This window comes from Mus caroli, unplaced genomic scaffold (assembly GCF_978045245.1).
Source record: "Mus caroli unplaced genomic scaffold, Mus_caroli_1 scaffold_22, whole genome shotgun sequence".
Classification (NCBI taxonomy): Eukaryota; Metazoa; Chordata; class Mammalia; order Rodentia; family Muridae; genus Mus; species Mus caroli.
Window position 1 is genome coordinate 14,698,871 of NW_028227277.1, and position 16,972 is coordinate 14,715,842.

Consider the following 16,972-nt stretch of genomic DNA (forward strand, 5'->3'; position numbering starts at 1 on the left):
GTTTTATAGTTTTAGGTTTGCTAGGCCATGGTGACCTCTGCCCTTAAATCCAGCAATTGGGATGAACAGGTATGTGGTTTTTGAGTTCAAGGCAAGCCTGGTCTACAGGATGAATCCCAGGACAGCCACAGATACAAAGAGAAGTACAGTCTTTAAAAACTCAAAAAAGGAAGCCAGGCATGGTGGTGCATGCCTTTAATCCCTGAAAGAAGGAAAGAAAGAAAGAAAGAAAGAAAGAAAGAAAGAAAGAAAGAAAGAAAGGAAGAAAGAAAGGAAGAAAAAAGAAAGAAAGAAAGAAAGAAAGAAAGAAAGAAAGAAAGAAAGAAAGAAAGAAAGAAAGAAAGAAAGAAAAGAAAGAAAGAAGAAAGAAAGAAAGAGAGAAAGAAAAAAGGAAAGAAAATAAGAAATGAACTTTAGGGCCATTTTTGTTTTTTTGTTTTTTTTAGAATTTTAGGGTTTTTGTTGTTTTCATGGTGTGTAGAATTTTTATAAGAGACTTTTAGAGTTTTCTTTTTTTTGTTGTTGTGTTTTGTTTTGTTTTTCGGCTTCCAATATATTTTTTTTTTTTTTTAAGGATTTTAGTTCGTTTCCCGTTTTTGAGGTTTTATTTTTGGTTTCAGGGGCTTTTTTTGTTTTGTTTTTTTATTTTAATGTTCTTCTTAGTTTTTTCTTTTTGTTGCTATACTTCTGGAATTTTATTTTTATATGAAGGTTTTAATTTTGGTGTTTCAAAGTTTTAGGGTTGCCAGGCAATGGTGGCCCATGCCTTTAACATAGCACTTGTGAAAAAGTGGTAGGGGATTTTTGAGTTCAAGGCCAACATTGTCTACAGAGAGAGATCCAGGACAGCCAGAGATGCACAGAGAACCACACTCTCCAAAACAAAACAAAACTAAACAAAACAAAGAAGGAAGGAAGGAAGGAAGGAAGGAAGGAAGGAAGGAAGGAAGGAAGGAAAAAAGAAATAAAGGAAGGAAGAAGGAAGGAATAAAATAAAAAATGCAAAGTGTTTCAAGGACATTTTTTACTTCCTTTGCATTATTTTATTTTATTTTATTTTATTTTATTTTTAGAATTTTAGTGTTTTCTGTAATGGTTTGTAGGGTTTTATATATGTTCTGGTTTTTTGTTTTTGTTGTTTTTTTTTTTGTTTTGTTTTGTTTGTTTTGTTTTGTTTGTTTGTTTATTTTTTTCCTTTTTTCAGACTTCCAGTGTCCTTTTCTTGTTTTTTTCTTTTTTTTTAAGAATTATAGTGTGCTTTAGAGTTGTGGGGTTTTATTTAGGTTCAGATTTTTAAAAAATTATTATTATTTTAATGTTTTTTATCGTTTTAATTTTTTTAATTTATTTGTGTGTGTGTGTGTGTATGGGTTCTTGAATATTTATTTAAAAAATTAGGGTTTTAATTTTGGTATTTTATAGTTTTAGGGTTGCCAGGCAATGGTGTTCCATGTCTTCAAACCTAGCACTTGGGATGATCATACCCAGTCTCCCAAAATTGAAAAAAGAAAAAAGAAAAAAGAAACAAAGAGAGAAAGAGAAAGAGAGAGAGAGAGAGAGAGAGAGAGAGAGAGAGGGAAGGAGGGAGGGAGGGAGGGAGGGAGGGAGGGAGAGGGAGGGAGGGAGGGAGGGAGGAAGGAAGGAAGGAAGGAAGGAAGGAAGGAAGGAAGGAAGGAAGGAAGAATGAATAAAATAAAGAATGTAAAGAGTTTTAGGGACAAGTTTGGCTTCCTTGGCAATTTTTTTTCTCTTAATTTTAGCGTTTATTTTTTTTTTTAATGGTTTGTAAGGATTTTTATATGTGTTCTATTTATTTTTTCAGACTACCAGTGTCTTTTTCGTGCTTTTTCTAGTTTTTTAAAGAATCATAGTGTGCTTTTTAGAGTTTTAGGGTTTTAATTAGGTCCAAGTCTTTATTTTTTTAATTATTATTTTAATATTGTTCTGAGGTTTTTAATTTTTAAATTTATTTGTGTGTGTGTGTGTTCTTAAATAATCATTTTAAAAATTAGGGTTTTAATTTTGGTGTTTCATAATTTTAGGATTCCCAGGCAACGATGGCCCATGTCTTTAAACCCACCACTTAGGTTGAACAGGTAGGTGATTTCTGAGTTTAAGGCCAGCCAGGTTTACAGAGTGAGTTCCAGGACATCCAGAGACAAAAACAGAATTACAGTCTAAAAAACTCAAATACTCAAAAAAAAAAAAAAAGGCCAGGCTAGGTAGTGCTAGCCTTTAATCCCAAAACAAAAAAACAAACAACAACAACAACCTAAAAAAACAAAAAACGAAACAACAACAACAACAAACCCAAACAAACAGAAAAAAAAAAAGAAAATAATTTTAATGACATTTTTGATATTGTGTATTTTTTTTAATTTTAGGTTTTTTCTTTTCTTTTTCTTTTTTTTTTTCTTTTTCTTTTTCAGGGATTGTAGTGTTTTTAGTAGCGTGTTTTTAAAATTTGTTTGTTATTTCCTTTCAAGCTTCTAGTATTTTTTGTTTTTTTGTTTTTTGTTTATCTTTCTTACTCGTTTTGAAAAGATGTTAGTGTATTTAAGAGTTTTGGTGTTTCATTTAGTCTTCGGGATTTTATTTTTTATTATTTTAATGTTTTTCTTATTTTTTTTTGGTTTTTTTTTTGTTTTCTTTTTTTTGTGGTGTGTGTGTTCTTGAAATTTATTTAAAATTTTGGTGTTTTAATTTTAGATTTCATAATTTTACAGATGCCAGGTAATTGTGGCCCATGAGTTTAATGTAGCACTTGGGAGGAAGAGGTAGGAAATATTTGAGTTGGAGTACAGCCTATTCTACAGAGTGCCTTCCAGGAGAACCAGAGATACACAGAGATACCCAGTCTCCCAAAACTCAAAAGAAAAGAGAGAGAGAGAGAGAGAGAGAGAGAGAGAGAGAGAGAGAGAGAGAGAGAGAGAGAGAGAGAGAGAGAGAGACAGAGAGAGAGAGAGAGAGAGAGAGAGAGAGAGAGAGAGAGAAAGGGAGAAAGGGAGAAAGAAAGGAAGAAGGAAGGAATAAAATAAAGAATGTAAAGAGTTTAAGGGACATGTTTGGCTTTCTTTGCGGGTTTTGTTTGTTTGTTTGTTTGTTTTTTTAGAAATCTAGTCTTTTTTTTTTTAATTGTTTGTAGGGTTTTATATGTGTGGTTTTTTGTTTGTTTGTTTGATTTTGTTTTTTTCAGACTACCAGTGTCCCTTCTCTCTCCAGAGATAACCAGAGATACCCAGTCTCCCTAAACTCAAAAGAGAAGAGGGGGGAGAGAAATTGAAAGAGAGATGAGAGAGAGAGAGAGAGAGAGAGAGAGAGAGAGAGAGAGAGAGAGAGAGAGAGAGAGGAAGAAGGAGAAGAAAAAGTAGAAGAAGAAGAAGAAGAAGAAGAAGAAGAAGAAGAAGAAGAAGAAGAAGAAGAAGAAGAAGAAGAAAGAAGAAGAAGGAGAAGAAGGTTGAAGGAGAAAGAGAAGGAGGAGAAGGAGAAGGAGAAGGAGAAGGAGAAGGAGAAGGAGAAGAAGAAGAAGAAGAAAGAAGAAGAAGAAGGAGAAGGTTGAAGGAGAAAGAGAAGGAGGAGAAGGAGAAGGAGAAGGAGAAGGAGAAGAAGAAGAAGAAAGAAGAAGAAGAAGGAGAAGAAGGTTGAAGGAGAAAGAGAAGGAGGAGAAGGAGAAGGAGAAGAAGAAGAAGAAGAAGAAGAAGAAGAAGAAGAAGAAGAAGAAGAAGAAGAAGAAGAAGAAGAAGAAGAAGAAGAAAGAAGAAGAAGAAGAAGGGAAGGAAGGAAGGAAGGAAGGAAGGAAGGAAGGAAGGAAGGAAGGAAGGAAGGAAGGAAAGAAGGAAGGAAGGAAGGAAGGAAGGAAATAAAGACTGTAAAGAGTTTTAGGGACAATTTTGGTTTTCCTTTGCATTTTGTTTTATTTTTAATTTTAGCTTTTTTTTTTAATAATTTGTAGGGTTTATAAATGTGTTCTCTTTTTATTTTTTTATTTTTTAATTTTTATTTTTTCCAGACTACCAGTGTCCTTTAAGTGTGGTTTTATAGTTTATTAAAGAATCATGGAGTGCTTTGAGAGTTTTGGGGTTTTATTCAGGTCCCATTTTTTTTATTATTTTTATTATAATGCTGTTATTAGGTTTTTAATTTTTAATATATATTTGTGTGTGTGTGTGTGTCTGTGAATGTTTGTTCTTCAATATTTATTTATAAATTTAGGGTTTTAATTTTGGTGATCAGAGTTTTAGGGTTGCCATGCAATGGTGGCCCATGCCTTTAAACTTATTCTCCCAAATCTCAAACTATAAAAAAGAAACAGAGAGAGAGAGAGAGAGAGAGATGGGGAGGGAGAGAAGGAGTGATGGAGTGAATAATCAAGGAAGGAAGAAGGAAGAAGGGAGAAGGAAGAAGGAAGGAATAAAATAAAAATGTAAAGTGTTGTAGGGATAATTTTTCCTTCCTTTGCATTTTTTTTAATAATGTTAGCAGTTTTTTATTTTTAATTTTTTTATTTTTTTAAATAGTTTGTAGGGTTTTTATATGTGTGTTCGTTTTTTGTTTTTTTGTTTTTTGTTTTTTTTTTGTTTGTTTGTTTTGTTTTTGTTTTTTTCAGACTACCAGTGCCCTTTCCATATTTTATTCTAGATTTTTAAAGCATCATATTGTGCTTTTAGAATTTTGGGGTTTTATTTAAGTTCAGGTTTATCTTTTTTTAATTATTATTATTATTATTTTAATGTTTTTCTTAGGTTTTAATTTTTAAATTATTTTTTTCGTGTGTGTGTGTTCTTGAATATTTATTTAAAAATTTAGTGTTTTAATTTTGGTGTTTTATAGTTTTAGGTTTGCCAGGCAATGGTGGCCCATTCCTTTAATCCCAGCATTTGGGATGAACCGGTAGGTGACTTTTGAGTTCAAGGCCAGCCGAGTCTACAGACTGACTTCCAGGAAACCCAGAGAAACAAAGAGAATTACAGTCTTCAAAAACTCAAAAAAAAAAAAAATAATAAGCTAGGTGTGGTAGCATTAATCCCAAAAGAAAGATTCAAAAACAGAACCAAAAAAAGAGAACAATTTTAGGGACGTTTTTGGCTTCTTCTGTATTCCTCATCCCCCCCCCACACACACACAAACAAACAAGTGATTATAGTGTTTTTAGTAGAATGTTTTAAAGTTTGTTTGTTGGTTGGTTTTCTGGCTTATAGTATATTTTTTATGTGTTTTTATCCTTTCTTTCTGATTTTGAAAAGATTTTAGTGTGTTTTAGAGTTTGGGTTTTATTTAGTTTTCGGGATTTTATTTTTTAGTATTTTAATGTTTTTCTAAGTTTTTTGTGGTATGTGTGTCCTTGAATATTTCTTTAAAATTTTGGTGTTTTATTTTGTTTTTTCATAGTAAATTTGTTTTAAAATTAGTGTCATATATAGTCTTCATATTTTAACAAAATCTATTTATATATTGTATATTAATATTTCCCTTCAAAGATACAGTATTAATTTTTTTACAAAAGTAAAAATTTTAGGTAAATGTGAAAGTAGCATTCTTATCTTTTGTTTCCAGTAATGTCTCTTGTCTTTCACGTTGTTTTACACAAAAATATACTTTTCAGTTCTGGTCTTATGTCATCAATCATCCTTCTAATCTAATACTTTGTGAAAAAGTGGTTGCTAAATATTACCGATAATACAAAAGTAAAGAGTAGGTTATTTTTTGTTCTTGTTGTTGTTTTCAGGATATTTAGAGATATTTCTCTAAATTTTATGATACTTAGTAAATTTCAGTGTCTCCTTAAAATTTATTCTTATATAACAAAATTATCAGAATTTTGATTTTTTGCTTGTCTTCCCTTTTTTATCAGAAGTTATCTGAAAAATAGAAATTGATTTCAGCATGTACTGAAAATCTCTTTGCTTTCCATTAGGTATATACCACATTTTTGATGGCCTGTATATTCTCTTTTAAAGTCTTTTTGAAATTCTTCTTAATATTTTAAAGATAGAAATACTCCTCGCAAATGATGTTGGTCTGTTTTGAGTCTGCAATTTCCACATGACAGACAGTAGCCATGTATGTTGTGCTTTTGAAATAAAACATTAATTTATTATTGTTTTGAAATAAAACATTATAATTGAGATACACTATAAATTAAATTATAGTAGATTCCAGTTTAAGGAAATGCATAGAGCAATGTATAAAAGTACCGGTAAATGTTTTGATTACAAGCTGTGACAGAATTTTGATAGTATTTAAATATTATATTTAGCATTAAAACACTATTTTTAAACAACAATTATTTATTAGAAAAATTTAAATGTATAAAATTCACATTGATGGTTCGTTATGTTGCTGCTGAGTATGTTGAAGCCCTTTATACTACCTTTTCCTAGTAATCAAGCACATACCCTGTTTCTCCTCTTAAACAAACAAGTAAGCAAACACAATATCATACTAAATAGCCAAACAAACAAACAAGAAACTGGTGTGTTACTCTGATGAGTGCTATCTTTATTCTCAACTTCGCATGCCTTCTCGCATAGTATTGGCAAAGGCCAACTCACTTCACCCATCCCTCCTGTAAGCCCCAGGCCAAGATATATTTTAGATGGCTGGGCAAGCCATCTTTTGTAAAAATTTTTTAATACTTTGCTATATTTCTATGCTCTAGGGATTGTTTCCCTGTATTTAATTTCTAACATAGAATAAATCCCTGTAAATAGAAGGTAGACTGATGGAGAAAAATCACTGAATATTTAGAAATAAAACCAAGTAATGCTGAGGCAGAAGGATTTCAAGTTCAAAGTCACCTTGTTAAAGGGTAGCCTATGTAACTCAATTAATCTCTGTCTCAAAATAGAGGTAAAAAGAGTGCCAGAATAAAGAACAAGGAATAAAGCTGATGATTTCTAATTAGGAAACAATAAACTTGTCATACTGTGTTGTCATAAGGTAAAGGGGAAATTCCCAGATAAATCAACAATAGATTTCACAAAACTACACGTCGTTTTGCAAAAGTGAATGTGGTTGACATCATGAGAATGTGTACATTTGGGACAAGCAACAAACATATACATATAGTTTTTCAGAAAGTATTCAGAAGCAATTTGTTTCTATTCACTGAAATTAACTAGTTGAATCGACTGTATGAGTAAATTTAACCCAAACACACCGACACAGAATTAAAAAGCAGGTGCAGTAACAAAACTCTCTTTCCTCTCTTCAGCAACGCACAAGTAAAGGTCAAAAAAATAACCCAATTAAAAATAGAAGTCACTCAAAAATAAATGTTTTCAATGTTTATTTTCCTTAAAAACTTTCAGCAAGAGAGATTCAAGCCTTTGTCTTTTTATTGTAGCTCCAATGTCAAAAGGTGATAGAAAATGTATTAATAATAAAAAAGTTGCTGCAAATAGTGGCAATGTCCAATCAATCAGTAGTTGGGCCATTTCATATAAGTTACTGAATTTTTCATTGTTGGACAGCATGGTCCTTCGATAAAGGCTTTGTAGTTAGGCTCCAAAACGCTCAATAAATTCGCTGGTAATCATTACCAAGGAGAGTTGACTGGCTTATTTGCACATTGTAATTAGGTGCAAATCTTAAGTCATAAACCCCATAACTGTAGAGGGAGAAATAATCGCCATTAGAGCCGTGGAAAGCTGGCAGTGTATTGCAGACATTCAGGAAATTGCCATATACTTGAGAAAAATTAATTCCTCGAGTGATTCCACCACTTCCAGCTGCCCCACAAAAGTTTCCATTTTCTCCGAAGTTATGTTGATTTGGTCCAAAATTGTTTTGTGTTGCTCCCACAGAATACTGATTTGATCCGAAGGCATTTGGGTTTGCCCCAAGAACATATTGGCGTGTCCTGAAACCATTTGGGTTTGTTGCGAATACATAGTAGTTTGGCCAGATATTGTACGGATTTGCCACAAGAGCATAGCAGTTTGTCCTGCAGGAATCTGAATTTGTACACAAACTACACTGGCCTGCCCCAAAAGCATTTGGACTTGTCCCAGAAGCATATTGGCCTATCCCATAAGCATCTGAGTATGTTCCGAAAGGATACTGGTTTGTCCAGAAAGCATTTTGATTTCCACCAAAATACATTGGTTTATCCCGAAAGTATTTGGGTACGCTGCCAAAGCATACTGGCTTACTCCTAAGGAAATTGGATATGTTCCCTAAGTGTATTGGCTTGTTCTTAAGGTGTTTGGAACTGTCCCAAGAGTATACTGGCTTACCAAGAAAGTATTTCAGTTTGCCTCACAGAGCACAGTGGCTTAACCATACAGTATTTTAGCTTGACCTCAAAGCATTACTGCTTGCCATGAAAGCAGTTGAATTTGTCACAAAAACATTGGAATTCGCCTGGAAAGCATTGGGGGAAATATCTGAAACCACGGGCATTTGCCAAAGGTATATCCGAGTTTGCTCTTGAAGTATATGAGTCAGCTCTGTGGGCATCTTGGTTGGCTAAGTGAGCATCGGGGTTAGCCATAGTTTGGAAGCTTGGGCTGCCTCCTCCTCTCCAATTGTTTTCTAACTCCACAGCTGGAACTGATTTTCTTGTCCTATCCTTAGCTATAGTCTTTCTTTTATTCAGCTGTCTAGCTGTATATTCTTTAGGGTATGCCATTTTAACTTCACAACGACTGGAGCCAATGAAATGGTACCTGGTTTCTAAGACCTTCCTAACGGGGTTTTCATCCCTGTATTTGATAAAGCCGAAAGCTCTTCTTTCCTGCGTATCTGAACACAGTGGAAGCTCTATAGCCTCTATCTGCCCAAATGTGCCAAAGTAAGCTCTTATTTTTTCTTCAGACATCCGCGGGTTCAGCCCACCCACAAAAATCTTTTTGTTGGGGAATTGAGATTCCAGGTCTTTAGCCCTTTTAAATTCTATTTTCTTGCCATCAACTTTGTGGTCTTTCACTCGAAGCACCTTCTCTACTGTTGCACTGTCTTTGAAAAGCACGAATCCAAATCCCCTAGACAGACCAGTATTTGGGTCTGTTTTTATAATAAAGTCTATTACCTCACCAAACTTAGACAAGTATTCCAGAGGTACCTGCTTGCTCATTTCTTGGGAAAGTCTCCTGATATACATCTTACTGGCATCCTGTTCGTTCTTGGTGGCATCGATTTTGAACCCTTCCTGAAATTGGTTTCTTTCATTATCCTTTTTTCACATCGAGGCTGGCAGTGTTCATGGTATATAGGCTGGATGGAGGTGATTTGACTGTTGGATAAACACTGGCCTAGGCACAAATGGTGGGGGCATAGCTGTCCTCAGGGAGTAGAGGGAAATTATTGCACAACAGTGACGAAATTGTAACAAGCATTATAACTAGAGTCAACGCAGGAGTTGCCTTGTATCCTAAACAGGGGTGGGGGTGGGGAAGCGTGGAGGGGGGGCAGGGGGCAGGGATAGTGTCTGATTTTTCCCTCAAAGGTTTTAATGCTTTCCATGTAAAAAGGAGGCCTGCCCATAGACTTTCTATTTGTGCTCTAGGGCCCCCAAAAAGAATAGTAAAATAGTTATAATAATAGAAAAGGAAGCCTTTTCCTTGTTTCTGTCTTTTCATGTTACATCTCTTTGAATTTTGTTAAAACCAAGTTATTTTCCTGGAAATTTCCTTGAATGTTGTAAAATAAATTCATTTCATACTTTAGATGAATTTCATATTAATCTTCACTATTTGTAATAGGCCTGAAAGGGAAAAGTGATACAAAGTTGAAACATCCTAAAGGTAAAACTAAATGTCTATGGGTTTGTATATTTTACAAAAGGGCTCTAAAGAAAAAAATTAAAATAAGAGCTTCAGTGAGTTTCACTTATAATGAACCATTTTAATGTAAAATGCATTTCCAGGATTATTTCTCATAGTAATAATTATTTAGGTAATGTGCCATCATCTTCTGTGTTCTGTATTCCATTTAAGCAGTCACTCCTCATTTCTGGGTAACCCACTTAATGTTATAATATGTTGGTTTTCTCTTTTATTTCTCATAATACTGTTTTCCAGATGCTGTAATATACAATAGTAGTTTCTTCTTTATCCATTTTGTGATTATAGTATATTTTGTTTTCATAATTTACAATATCACTTGCCAGATTGGATTTGTTCCACTGTTCCATATATGCAAAACACACACACAAACACACACACACACATACACACTCACACATACATACACACACACACACTTAGATGATTTTTTTTCTGGCAACCATTTTTGTTTCTTTTTTTATGAATAGTTAAGTATATATCTCCCATTTTTCACTTCTATTGAGAAAGCATTTAATATTGGGATTTTTTCCCAATATTTAAAGCTCACAGATCAAATTTTAGATTTTTTCTTTTCTTTTGGCAATTTCTGTCCTTGTCCCTACCCTTTAAATATAATGAAGTTGATTGTCTATTACTTCCTCGTTTTAATATTATTCCTTTGAAAAGGAAGATTTTAAGTGTCTCCATAATTTTTCCCACAGTTCATGTATAGAATCAATCTAGAGGAATAGTTAATGTTTATGGCATCATTGCTATGTTACAAATCATGGCCAACTATTCCTCTCCAAATGGAAGGCTGAAATATTAAGAATAAATTAAAAACCAAAAAGGAAGCTGCATTCCAAAAATCCCTTCAGATCTTGACATTTGCAGCTAAGCACATAATGTTCTTTTTGCTTGTCTCCCTGATCCAATAGATGGAACTAGTTCAAAGCTGGAAAATGTTGGATGTGAAGATATAAAATATAGCTTCATGGTTTGATAGATGCCCCAGTGGAGGAAAGTTGAGAGCAGGGAAGTGAGTGTGGGTGGGTGAGTGGAGGAACACAATCTTTTGAGCAGGGGGAGAGAGGTTGGGATACAGAGTTTCTGAGAGGGGGGAAACCAGGAAAGGGGATAACATTTGAAGTGCAGATAAATAAAATATCCAATAAAAATAAGTAAACCTAAAAAATGTAGCTTCATAACATGCTGATGAAAGTGATCAATTGTCTATGGATATTATTTGTCAAGAAAGAGCTTTCTTTTTTATTTTTATTTTTTTAAAGATTCACTATTCCAAAATGATTTTCCGTTTTGGAATCAAAGTGTTATGACCATCCATAGAAGTTGTCACTGGAAGCCGGGTCAAACTGTATTCTATCACTTTTCTGAACATGGACAAATTTCGGTGTTTCACATACACATATGAAAATTCCACTTGAGAACTCTCTTAGCTGTCAAGGCCACCATTCCTGTAACAAGCGGCCTTTGTAATTAACAAAAAATATTTTTATAAGTGGGTTAGTAAAGGTTCTCTAGGGAAACAGAACTTATCTTTCTGTTTACATACATATACAAGCACATACATGTACACATAGGCACATACAAAAACACAGCTACACACACAGGTAAACACACACAGAGACACACACACATACGTACATGGATACATGCACACACACAGTGGGGTTGGGGGATGATATGCCAGAGAAGGAATGCACTTGCTACCAAGGCAAGAATAAGAAGGCAAAGAACAAAAAGCTTTCTTTTTCCATGTCCTTTTGTAAGCTCCAGCAGAGGAGTGCATCCCTGCCTCAAGATCTAGATTAATAGCATGTTTCTTCCTGACTCAATGGTCTGGATTAGAATTGGATTCACCAACTTCAACCCAAGTCCCTCCCAGCCAAGAAATCCCACAGGTTTGTTCTAAATTTCTCGATTGTAGTTCACTCCAGAGGTAGTCAATTTGACAACTAAGAGTAGCCATCACAATAGGTCTTTACTATAGTTATCTAGGCTCTGTGAAGTCTGTAGTTAAATGAGTTAAATTGCACATGAAATGTGGGTGTTTTATTCTCTAAGAATTATCATCTCTTTGAATAAATGTACTATTTCCATACATGGCACAAAGAGAACAATAAAGAAAACACTTTCTTTAGGAATGAATAATATTGTCAATAAAATTGAAGTGTAAGGAAAATAAGTTATTTCACAAGGTAAAACTTAATCCTTTAGCACAAGTTTACTATATTGTACTTTTATTATATTTGAGATCCTGCCTAATTCTAAACTTTTCAGCTAGCTTATCATTGGAGTAGTCCCTAGGAGTTTTTCTTGAGAACCTACAATAATTTTCTATACATCAATGTTACCTTACATCTGATACCCATTTCATTCTTGCCATCCTTCCCACTATCTGGTAGCAGCTGGTTTAATTAAAAAAAAATGGAGTGAATCCCATAGGTATATATATATTTGAATGTTTAGTCACAACGGATTGTTATTACGTTTGAGAAGATTAGGAGTCATGGCTTTGTTCGAAGAAGTGTTTTAGTGAGTGTAGCCTTTGAGGAGTCAAAAGCCCATACCAATCTCAGAGTCAATGAAAGACTCCAAACTCCCAAAGGGAGGCACTTACTCAAGCCTCGGGTCAGCCACGCACCCAAGAAGACACTGAGACCGGTACTTAAGATGTATTGGGAGTAAGATTTAATATAGCAACGACAAGAAAGCAAACAGAAAGCACATATACCAGATATCTGGGGTCGGATCTCATGCAGCAGGTGCAGAGGAGATTCGGCAATTAGCCCAAACTTTTCACCAGCTTTTATAGGTAGGAGGTAAGGGGGGAGCAGGGCAGGGAAAATACAGGTTTTACGTCACTAAGTGATTCAGCCAAGGGTTTTTCCAAAGTGCTTTTGCAACCGCGTCCCACACTTTGGTCATGTACTTGATTCATTGGAACTGTGGTTTTTACTCACACCCTTATCTCAAAAATGTCCCTGGCACAGTCCTTAGTTGGGAGGGGTTGGACTGGGTTCGTTCCAGGAGACCCTTATCTCAGAAATGTCCCCGGAACAGTTTTCATTTGAGAGGGGGTCTGACTCTGGTGTGAGAGTTCAGAATGTACTCTGGGGTGAGAAGTTCAGGAGGGTTCCGGGAACAATCTCCAGATGGGAGGGGTAGGAGGGCTCTGAGTTGGAGAGTTCAGTAATTTTCCTCTTTCATTCCCCACTTCTCTTTTTGTGAATAGCTCTAATCTTAGAGCTGGGTCTTGGCCTCCTGGAGGACCCGATGTTGTTGCCTTAATACCATAACCTGTACTGCATTTATTCTCTCTCTAACAAAAGCCACTAACTTATTAAGAATGCAGGGGCCAAAAGTGAGCAAAAGCATAAGTGTAATTAAAGGCCCTGCTATGGTGGAAAGGAGTGTGGTGAGCCAGGGGGACTTATTAAACCAGCTTTCGAACCATCCTTGTTGGCTTTCTCTTTCTCTTTTACGTATATCTAGGCGTTCTCTAAGTTTGGCCATAGAATCTTTGATTACTCCTGAATGGTCAACATAAAAACAACACTCTTCTTTCAGGGCAGCACAGAGCCCTCCTTCTTTAAGGAATAATAAGTCTAATCCCCTCCTATTTTGCAGCACTACTTCAGACAAGGAAGTTAAAGATTCTTCTAATTTAGTTATAGACTGTTCTATAGTTCTAAGATCAATATCCATAGCTGTACGTAATTCTTCATAATATTGGGGGGTCTGAATCAAGGCAGCGGTCCCTGTACCTACTCCCGCTGCTACTCCCAATCCTAAAAGTACTGCCAGAGTTAAGGTAATGGGCTCTCTTCTCCAGCGGACCCGATGATCAAACTTATCTAAAAAGGAGCTATCATCATAATACAGGAGTCTAGGAATAAGCTGGACTAAAATGCAGAAATCTTTGGAGCTATTAAAACCAGATATAGATACACAAGTTGTGAGACCAGTATTGCAAGCCCATACTGTGTCTATGGGGGGCACCAGATACTGACCACTTTTGCTAGGCTGGATGTTCTGGGTCTGATTACAAAGGTGCCGTTTGTCCTGAGGCGCCTGACCTAAACAGAGTCCACTTCCTGATACTGCTTCCAGAGTCAGCTTTCTGTTTTCCCCCCAAAGACATTGAGAATGATCTGAAGTAGTATTATAAGTCCTGGTCTGAGCAATGCCTTCATAATAAGGGGGCCTAGAGGTATAGCATAACCAACATGATTGAGTCATATTAGGATTAGTCCTATTCAACACCAAGAAAGCTCCTTGGATCAGACTGACCAGACGGCTTTCTGTGTCTGGGGGCGATGGAGTTGGTGGAGCTGGTACAGCCGGGACTTGTGGGGGAGCTGGTGCTATTGGGGGACCCTGTTCTGTAAGGACTTTATTGGGCCCTATGGGGGTTACCCCCAACTCTTTTATTGTCAGCCTGATTGTAAAAATAAACCCAGGGTCTCTCGGTGGACTGGATACACGCCAACCCCACTTATTTCCTTTAAGCCAACTTAAACGATTTTGTTTTCCTTTTTCAGTGAATTTTATAAGTAGGGGGTTGCAGTATTTACCTTTGCATGGTCCTGGGGGGCTGTTTTCAGTAGTACACCCATAAGCTCCTATGGCGGCCTCATCTGGATGGAGGTTGCCATAGTTTGGATATTTATGGGGATCTCTTTCTCCTTGATATAGCTTATCATGACCACTACCTCGCTTAACCGTGATTAGGTCCCAGGCAGAGGAAGGCTTCCAGTAGGCTTCCCCTGTTGTTTCACATGTCCATTTACCACAAAAATAATCTGATGCCCCCCCGCATTTTTGTTGAAGCTCTTTGTTTTGACCCTGACCAGGGCAAACATAAAACTGTGCAGCTCTAAGATTGGCTCGGTAGAACTGCCCTGAACACCCATACGTGTTCCCTATTCCACCTGGAACACACCGCTGTTCAGGGGGTGGGTTACTAAGATCAGTATGGTCGGGGAGGTCCCAATTGGGAGATCCTGCTGCTAGTCTACAGATGTCAGGTGTAAGATCAGGCCACCAAGTCCACAGGGGAAGGTTTGCAGTGATTGCCCACACAATGTTTCCCTTTTCATTAAGCACTTCCCAAGACTGCTGGACTGGGGCATGAGGGTTGTGGTTCCCTAGGCTTAGGGTGACGCCCGCGACACAAGCGAAGTTTAAGAGGGTTGTCAGTAGTTGCCACCGTCCAGTTGTCTTCATGGTTGTCTCTTTCCTGGCCAGGAGCCTTCTTGACATGGGAGGCATGGATCCAGGCGGCGATTCCGTCTACCTTTACTGCTGTGGGGGTTGTTAACAGTACCAGGTATGGTCCTTTCCACCGAGGTTCAAGAGTGCCGGCTCGATGTCGTCTGACGAGGACCGAATCTCCAACCTGGAACCCGTGGGGCACTGTTGTAGTCCCCGGTACATAAGCTTCCTTGATCTGGTCCCAGATCTGTGTTCTGACAACCTCCAAGGCCTTTAAATGGGTAAGCAGAGCAGAGGGTGAGGAAGAGTCAACACAGGGATCCAATGTCCCGCCAGACTCAATTAAGGGGGGCGGTCCCCCATGTAGAATTTCATAAGGAGTAAGACCGAAACGTCCAGGTGTGTTTTGGACCCTAAGGAGCGCAAAGGGAAGGAGGGTCACCCAGTCCTTACCGCCGGTCTCAATAGCTAATTTAGTTAGGGTCTCTTTTAGAGTTCTATTCATTCTTTCTACCTGTCCTGAGCTTTGGGGTCTATAAGCACAGTGTAATTTCCAATCAGTCCCCAATTGTGTGGCCAGTCCCTGACTTACCTGGGCAACAAATGCGGGCCCGTTGTCTGAGCCAATTACCTTAGGGATCCCAAACCGGGGTAGGATTTCTTCAAGGATCTTCTTAGTCACTACCTTGGCAGTTTCAGACTTGGTGGGAAAGGCCTCTACCCACCCTGAAAAAGTGTCTACAAATACCAGCAGGTACTTGTTACCATACATTCCTGGTTTAATTTCAGTAAAATCTACTTCCCAGTAAACTCCTGGGCGATTCCCCCGTTGTCTTTTTCCTTGTTCTTTATAAGGCCGGGCAGCATTAGTGAGTGCACAAGCTCGACAGGACTCTACTACCTGCTGCACCACCTTATTTAATTCTTGGATCTGATATCTGGAGTTTTTAATAAGTTTCAGGAGCTTGTCAACCCCTAAATGGGTGAATTGATGCAGTTTCTGGACAAATTCTCTTCCCTCTCTGGCAGGTAGCTTGATACGTGCTTGGGAGAAATGGGGAAGCTGGTCCGCAGTCCAGATGAGCTCCCTGATATCATACTCTTCTTTTTTGTCCTGGCGTGCCTCTTGACGAGGTCCTCCCTCCACCAAGACTGCTGTTTCTAGAGCAGCTTGCCTCTGACAGAATATACAATTGCAATTAGGATGAGTCACTGGTGAGGGTCCTGACGAAGGCCCACTTTTTCCTGCCAAAGCCATCACCCCCTGAGCTGCTTGCTTTGCTGCTACATCAGCCATCTGGTTTCCTTGAGCCACAGGATCCTGACCTTTTTGATGTCCTGGACAATGGATAATGGCCACTTTCTTTGGCATATGTATAGCCTCTAAGAGGGCTAGAATCTCTTCTTTGTTTTTAATGTCTTTTCCTGCCGAGGTAAGTAGCCCCCTTTGTTGATAGATGGCCCCATGGATATGGGCTGTAGCGAAAGCATAACGGCTGTCAGTGTAAATGTTAATCGCCTTACCTTCAGCCAACCGTAGGGCTTGGGTTAGTGCCATAAGCTCAGCCTTCTGAGCCGAAGTTCCTTCTGGAAGACTACTCGCCCAGATTACCTGTTTTCCATCTACTACCGCCGCTCCTGCTTTCCTTTTTCCCTCCACCACAAAGCTGCTGCCATCTGTGTACCAGGCAGGCACACCTGGCCAAGGTTGATCAGTTAGATCTCTCCTCGTTCCAGTTTCCTCAGCCAGGATATCAGCACATTGATGTACAGGAGTGGAGTCATCCGCCAAGGGGAGGAGGGTAGCAGGATTGAGGATGGCAGGTGGAGCAAAAGTTACTCGATCATTTAGCAACAAACTCTGGTAATGGGTCATCCGAGCATTAGTCATCCACCGATCAGGGGGCTGACGTACAATACTCTCCAGAGCATGGGGGGCGATCACAGTCACATGCTGACCCAGAGTG